Consider the following 7,449-nt stretch of genomic DNA (forward strand, 5'->3'; position numbering starts at 1 on the left):
ATGCATGCCACCACACCGTGCTCCCAGTCGCGGCCAGCTGCGACAGAGACTGGACTCGACCCAGGATCTCTAGTGGCACAGTTAGCACTGCAATGCAGTGCCTTAGACCATTGCGCCACTCAGGAGGCCCCTCAAATTGAAGTGTTTTATTGTTAATAAAACATATGTAAGACAGATAAATTGGCAATCATTTTTACAAATATATATTGAAGAACACGGTCAGTAGCACGAAATTGGGTTGTCCCTCGGGTCATGAGTCAAGGTTAAGTGACATATTTTGAGTAAAACAATATATTTTTGTTCACACTTTAAATGTCATTATGCAAAAGAAAGTATTAACTTTGCATAGTTGACAACTTAAAAAACTAAAATATCAACTAAATATGAACAATCTTTTACAGGGAATAACTGTCCTTCCACTCCATGTCACTAGTGTTACCCTTTATAAAAAACAGTGCTATCCGTGATCCTTAGGACGCCTCTGTAATATTTGTGTTGTGGAGAAATGACCAGGCAGGAGACGGGAGTACAGTTAGTTTTCGTTTAGTCAAAACCTCTCGTGCTCTACAGTTTCCGGGCACACTAGTGCGCATGTGCATTTCCTATTAGGTGTAGTAACGTAACACTGTCGTAATACATCACCGCTTAGTAACAGTATAGTAACTAATATAAACAGATGTAGATCCCAGATACTACAGCCTCTACCCGAAACCATAACCGCTTTACATTTCAACGGGGTAGTATAATTTAGTAGAGTACAGTAGAGTATAGTTTAATTCAGTAGAGTAGATTAAAGTACAATACACTTTACTGTTCTCTACTTTGCACTGTAATGTACAAACCTGGCTGAGACCTCATCTAGAGGGCAGTGCAGACCTGTGTAATGTCCTTCGATTCAGTATGTGGCAGAGTTGAAGTGAGTGTTCCTTCCTCTTTATAATTCATATCATCAGAGCAGCACTGTGTGAAGTATCACTGCATGGAAGGAGAAAGAGAGAGAGAGTCTTCTTCATTTCCTCAACTTACTGCGCATAGGCTGTGTTACTGCCAGATATTCAGTAAGGAGGAGTCCTTTGTCTTCCAGTCTTTGTCTCCACTGAGAGATTTTTCGCTGCTCAGCACCCTGTATTATTTAACACTTGTTCTACGTCTCAAATGGCACCCTATTCCCTATATAGTGCACTACTTTTGACCAGGGCCCATAAGACTCCGGTCTGAAGTAGGGCACTATGTAGGGAATAGGGTGCCATTTGGGACGTCCTGAGCAGTTGGCTGCTGTTAGAGCTGGTCTTGGATTAGTGGAAGGGGAGGGCTGTCCTGCAGGAGGGAGGGGTTAATGGTCAGGTCTCTGTTGAGTTTGCATCCCAATATTACACTTTATATACATCACAGAAGATTGAAATATAACAAAACAGTTTGACATAGAAACACAGAACTTTCGTTGTAAAAAAACTACAAGTCTTTAATTATGACATTTTGAATAATATTAATAACATTCCAACCATGAGATCAGAGGGCGCTTTTGGTCATTGACTGCAGGAAAGGGCTACAGAAACTAAAGAATTGCTGATCAATCATTCTCCACTCTCTCCACAACAAAGGAAAGGATATCAAATTCAGGTCAGCAAACTGTTTTTGTGTTTATGGTCAGATGCTGTTATTTTGCTGCCAGGACTACGCTAAGGGAAATCAAGGTAAATCAATACCTTTCTCATAATAGAGGTATAAATGTAAAAATAAATTTGAATCATAATTCTTTCCCCTTTCACAATTTCATATTACATTAAATACAGGAGGATAGCTCTATTGAGAGTCTAAAGAATGATAAAGCACATTGCAGTGGGTGGCAGTGAAAGGTTGTTGTTCTACTTGTTGTCCTTGCCCTAGGCCAGAGAAGACAGGAGGAGTGCTATGGTCAGGGGTCAAGAGCTGTGGAGAGTGTCTGGAGTCTGGACCACACTGTGCCTGGTGTAAGGAGGAGGTACTGTAAGCTCTTGTAACAGAGGGTTCAGTCATCTGGCCTATTTGCTACTTAAATTATTGGAGTACATTAGTCTTAGAAAATATTTATTTTTCATATAATGTCCAAATAGCATGATACTTTGTTTTACTGTTCTTCCATGATGTGTAGACTTTCATAGAACCAGGTTAGCAGACGTGGGAGCATTGTGACACCCCCAGGGCTCTGCTGGAGAGAGGCTGCCTGGTGGAGGTTCCACAGGCCTCCTGGAGATCCACAAGGTCACCTCCAGACCCCAGGACCAGAAACACCAGCCCAGGCTGGACCCCCACCACTTACCCAGTTATAGCCCCAGAGAGTCCTGCTGCACCTGTGCCCTGGTAGGCCATGTGTATATATAAATTGTATATATAAGTCATTGGTCATTATAGTGACATATAAGTAATACTGTATGTCAGCAAAGGGGACATATAACTACAATGGTTAAATTCCATTATTTTCTAACCATTCTGATGAGACCATGAGTTGTCTATGTAAGTATTGGCTACTTGACTGACTGAGTATCCACCTCAACTCTGACAAGCAGATAGATGTGCTAGGTTTTTCTGGGGGTAGTGTGTGAATGTAATAAGTGGCTTCCTCTTGGTACAGGCGAGCCCCAGACCTTTGAGGTGAAGTTCAAGCGCGTGCAGGACTACCACATAGACCTGTACTACCTGATGCACCTCTCCTTCTCCATGAAGGACGACCTGGCCAACGTCAAGAGGCTGGGGACACACCTGATGGAGGACATGAGGAACACCACCAGCAACGTCAGAATGTGTGAGTGTGTGTGTTTGTTTGTGTGCGCACATGTGCCTGTCTGCGTGCTTGCCTGGCTGCCTGCCTCCCTGCCTGGAGAACTGACTGGGACAGATTTGTATATTCATTACTGTTAAACCGTATATTTTATTATTTCTCTGAAGGCTTTGGAGCGTTTGTGGACAAGACAGTGATGCCCTATATCAGTACCATTGAGGGGATGCTCCAGAACCTGTGTAAAAGGATGGAGTCCTGGCCTTGATCCCCTCCCTTCACCTACCACAATCTCTTGGGCCTCACAGCTGGTGGTGGTGGTGGGGGGGGGGCAGCGAACTCCGGAAACCTTGACTCACCAGAGGGGGGCCTGGATGCCTTGACGCAGGCCGCCATGTGTGAAATAAAGTGAGGTTGGATACACACCCAGTAGGGGGTAGAGCTGCTGTGTTGGATTGTTATGTTGTTTTGTCTGGGTTAGTGTGTTTGTGTTACCTTAACTCCTTTTGGGATCATTTTTAGACCAATGGGCTGTGCTGGCTTTCACTTTGCTGGAGACGGGGAACCTGGGAGCGATCGTTCTGCCCAACGATGGGAAATGTCACCTGGAAAACAATGTGTACACCAGAGGTAACCTCCAGGTACAGCTATGCTCTATCCAGAACCCCTCAATAAACACAATAGGATTTGCAAGTATAACAGAGTTCCTTGAGCTAATTCCTAGGCTAAAACTCAGTGGGATAACACCGCCTTGTAGAGTGCATGCAGGAAACCCTGGTTTGAATCCCATTGGTCACACTAGCATGTCTCTAACGGAAGACTAAATAGTAGTATCTTCCTTTATATTCTTACAGTAGCTAGTGTGAGAGGATATTAGGGAGTGGCAGTAACTCCATGCAGTACAGACTGCAGAAGTACAGAAGACAGACAGAAGTCAACGGCAGTGATTTAAAGGTCAATATCATTTGTAAAGAGGATACTGACAGGCACTTCCTGATTTGAAACAGCTGGGGTCACCATGGAATAATCCTGACAGAGCCTTTTTATCTCCTAAACTAAGTCTGTGTGTTTGTGTCTATGTGTGTGTGTGTGTTATATCGAGCCTCCCTCCACACTGTGCTACTGAGTGTGTTACAGACCATTTCTGTTTGGATAAGTGCCCACCCAGGGTGGGGAATGGACATGTGAAATATGGATCCCCACACTCCTTCTTAAATTGGATTTATTTATCCCTTTTCAGAGAAGGAAATGGAATGTTTGTCTGATAGAGTGGGGGGTAGAGATAGAAATAGAGAGAGTGTACTGTCTGTCTTCCTGTTAGGACTATCCCTCTGTGGCTCACCTTGCTGAGAAGCTGAGAGAAAAAAATATATCCAGATCATCTTTGCTGTGACCGAGGACGTCACACACCTGTACGAGGTATAAACCCATCTTTGTCTCCTCCTCCTCCTCCTCATCCATTCCTCCCTCCCTCCAACCACAACATTACACTAAATATATTTGACAGCACAATACAGTATATATAGTTTAACAGTAACGCTGTATTTTATCAAGATGGATGTAGTGTTGTTTTATTCTTCTGGCAGATCCTGAAGAGCACCTTCTCAAAAAGTGCTGTCGGAACGCTCTCCAACAACTCCCAAAACATCCTGCGTGTAATAGGCATATAACGTAAGTGCAGCAGAATACTCCCTTCCTACACAGGTCATTATTTCTGTGTGTATGAGGCTGCTGACGAACTGCTGACACCTCCTCAGCTACAGAGGTTAACTGTCACACACACATGCACACACACGCACGCACACACACAGACCCACACAAACACACACTCCTCTTCAGCTAAAAAGGTTAACTCTGTTATTGACCCCAGGACCTGACCTCTGAGGTTGTTATGGAGAAGAGTGAGCTGCCTGCAGGCTTCCAGATATCATACAGCTCCCACTGTAAGAACAATGATGAAGAGCTGCTGGAGAGAGAGGACCAGGGAAGGAGGTGCTCCAATATATCCATTTGTGATGAGGTGTGTGTGTGTGTGTGTGTGAGAGAGAGATACATACAGTTGAAGTTATATACACCTTAGCCAAATACATTTAAACTCAGTTTTTCACAACTCCTGACATTTAATCCGAGCAAATATTCCCTGTTTTAGGTCAGTTAGGATCACCACTTTATTTTAAGAATGTGAAATGTCAGAATAATAGTAGAGAGAATTATTAATTTCAACTTTTATTTCTTACATCACATTCCCAGTGGATCAGAAGTTTACAAACACTCAATTAGTATTTGGTAGCATTGCCTTTAAAATGTTTAACTTGGGTCAAACGTTTAAGGGTTGCCTTCTACAAACTTCCCACAATAAGATGGGTGAATTTTGGCCCCTTCCTCCTGACAGAGCTGGTGTAACTGAGTCAGGTTTGTAGGCCTCCTTGCTCGCACACGCTTTTTCAGTTCTGCCCACAAATGTTCTATAGGATTGAGGTCAGGGCTTTGTGATGGCCACTCCAATACCTTGACTTTGTTGTCCTTAAGCCATTTTGCCACAACTTTGGAAGTATGCTTGGGGTCATTGTTCTTTTGGAAGACCCAAGCTTTAACTTTCTGACTGATGTCTTGAGATGTTGCTTCAATATATCCACCATCCACAGAAAAGCATCCCCATAACATGATGCTGCCATGGGATGGTGTTATTTGGCTTGCAAGCCTCCCCCTTTTTCCTCCAAACATAACAATGGTCATTATGGCCAAACAGTTTTATTTTTGTTTCATCAGAACAGAGAACATTTCTCCAAAAAGTATGATCTTTGTCCCCATGTGCAGTTGCAAACCGTAGTTTGGCTTTTTTATGGCGGTTTTGGAGAAGTGGCTTCTTCCTTGCTGAGCGGCCTTTCAGGGACTCGTTTTACTGTGGAGATAGATACTTTTGTACCTGTTTCCTCCAGCATCTTCACAAGGGCCTTTGCTGCTGTTCTGGGATTGATTTACACTTTTCGCACCAAAGTACGTTCATCTCTAGGAGACAGAACGCGTCTGCTTCCTGAGCGGTATGACGGCTGCGTGGTCCCATGGTGTTTATACTTGCGTACTATTGTTTGTACAGATGAACGTGATACCTTCAGGCGTTTGGAAATGTCTCCCAAGTATGAACCAGACTTGTGGAGGTCTACAATTTTTTTCTGAGGTCTTGGCTGATTTATTTTGATTTTCCCATGATGTCAAGCAAAGAGCCATTGAGTTTGAAGGTAGGCCTTGAAATACATCCACAGGTACACCTCCAATTGACTCAAATTATGTCAATTAGCCTATCAGAAGCTTCTAAAGCCATGACATAATTCTGGAATTTTGATACAGTGAATTATAAGTGAAATAATCTGTCTGTAAACAATTGTTGGAAAAATTACTTGTGTCATGCACAAAGTAGATGTCCTAACCGACTTGCCAAAACTATAGTTTGTTAACAAGAAATTTGTGGAGTGGTTGAAAAACAAGTTTTAATGACTCCAACATAAGTGTATGTAAACTTCCGACTTCAGATGTATATCAGGGCTACATAACTATATTCAGGCTATTTTCACATCTCCCGTCTAGGAGAAGTTTAATGGAACCATCACTGCCCCTCCATATCTGTCTGGTACCAGTATGGGACAGTTGCGTGGGGTCATCAAGCCCCAGGGGTATAGTGAGGAGCTGGAGATTTTGCTGAAGCCCATATGTGACCGTCCATGTCAGAGGGACAGGGTTCCACACTGCCCAGCCTGTAGCCATGGTAACAGTGCCCTCGAGTGTGGAGTGTGCAGGTAAGAATCTGTGTCTCAAATGGCATCATATTCCGTATATAGTGCTAGTTGCAAATCCTACCCCATTGAATATGAATGACGAGGTCATCATGTCTCTTACAGTTGTAGGGAGGGGTGTGTCGGAACGTTGTGTGAGAAAGTAAAGCCGGGCAAAGGGGATCATGGGAGACACCTGTGTTGCCATGACAATGCCTCAGAAGAGTGCAGTGGGTATGGGGAGTATGTTTGTGGAAAGTGTTTGTGCCATAATAGCCACAAAAATCCCACATTTCATGCTTACTATGTGCAGTTCTGTGAGTGCAGTGACTTCCGCTGTGACCAGTACCGGGGCTTACCATGTGGAGGTAGGTGTGTGCTCGCTCTCACATCTGACATACAGTTGTTTTCTACTGCTTTACATAGGCAGGTCAACTGTAACGTTGTCTTTGTAATGGTCAGTGTGTGTGTGCAGGTTCATTCGTCTCTGTGATTCAGGGTGGGGCAGGTGTGTGTGTGCCAGTGTCTTCTAGGGTTCAGTAGCAGTGCGTGTGAGTGCCCACTCAGCACGGACAGATGTTTGTCCCATAGCAGCCTGGCCTGTGCAGGGAGGGGCGTCTGCAGCGGCGGTGCCTGTCTTTGCCAGGACGGACGTTACCAAGGGCCCTACCTGTGACCTGTGCCCCACCTGCCCTAGCGCATGCACTGCACACAGGTACGGAGTGGCAGCCAAGTGAACATTAATATCTAACATTTGTAAGAACAAGTGCATAAATTGGAATTTGACTGCAAGGAGAGTTCTACACTCACACTTGACTTTTTCCTACAAGCACCAACATTGCTGATAGCTAATTTATTGAGGAAAATGTTACTTACAATAGCTAGGTTTCCATCCAATTGGCGACAGATTTTCATGTGAATATT

General features: G+C 44.0%; 1 pseudogene; it reads left to right on the forward strand.

The window, feature by feature from the left end:
• Nucleotides 1-7,262, forward strand: LOC139582335 (integrin beta-1-like; annotated as a pseudogene).
• The last annotated feature ends 187 nt before the right edge of the window (nucleotides 7,263-7,449 follow it).

This window comes from Salvelinus alpinus, chromosome 8, assembly GCF_045679555.1.
Source record: "Salvelinus alpinus chromosome 8, SLU_Salpinus.1, whole genome shotgun sequence".
Lineage (NCBI taxonomy): Eukaryota > Metazoa > Chordata > Actinopteri > Salmoniformes > Salmonidae > Salvelinus > Salvelinus alpinus.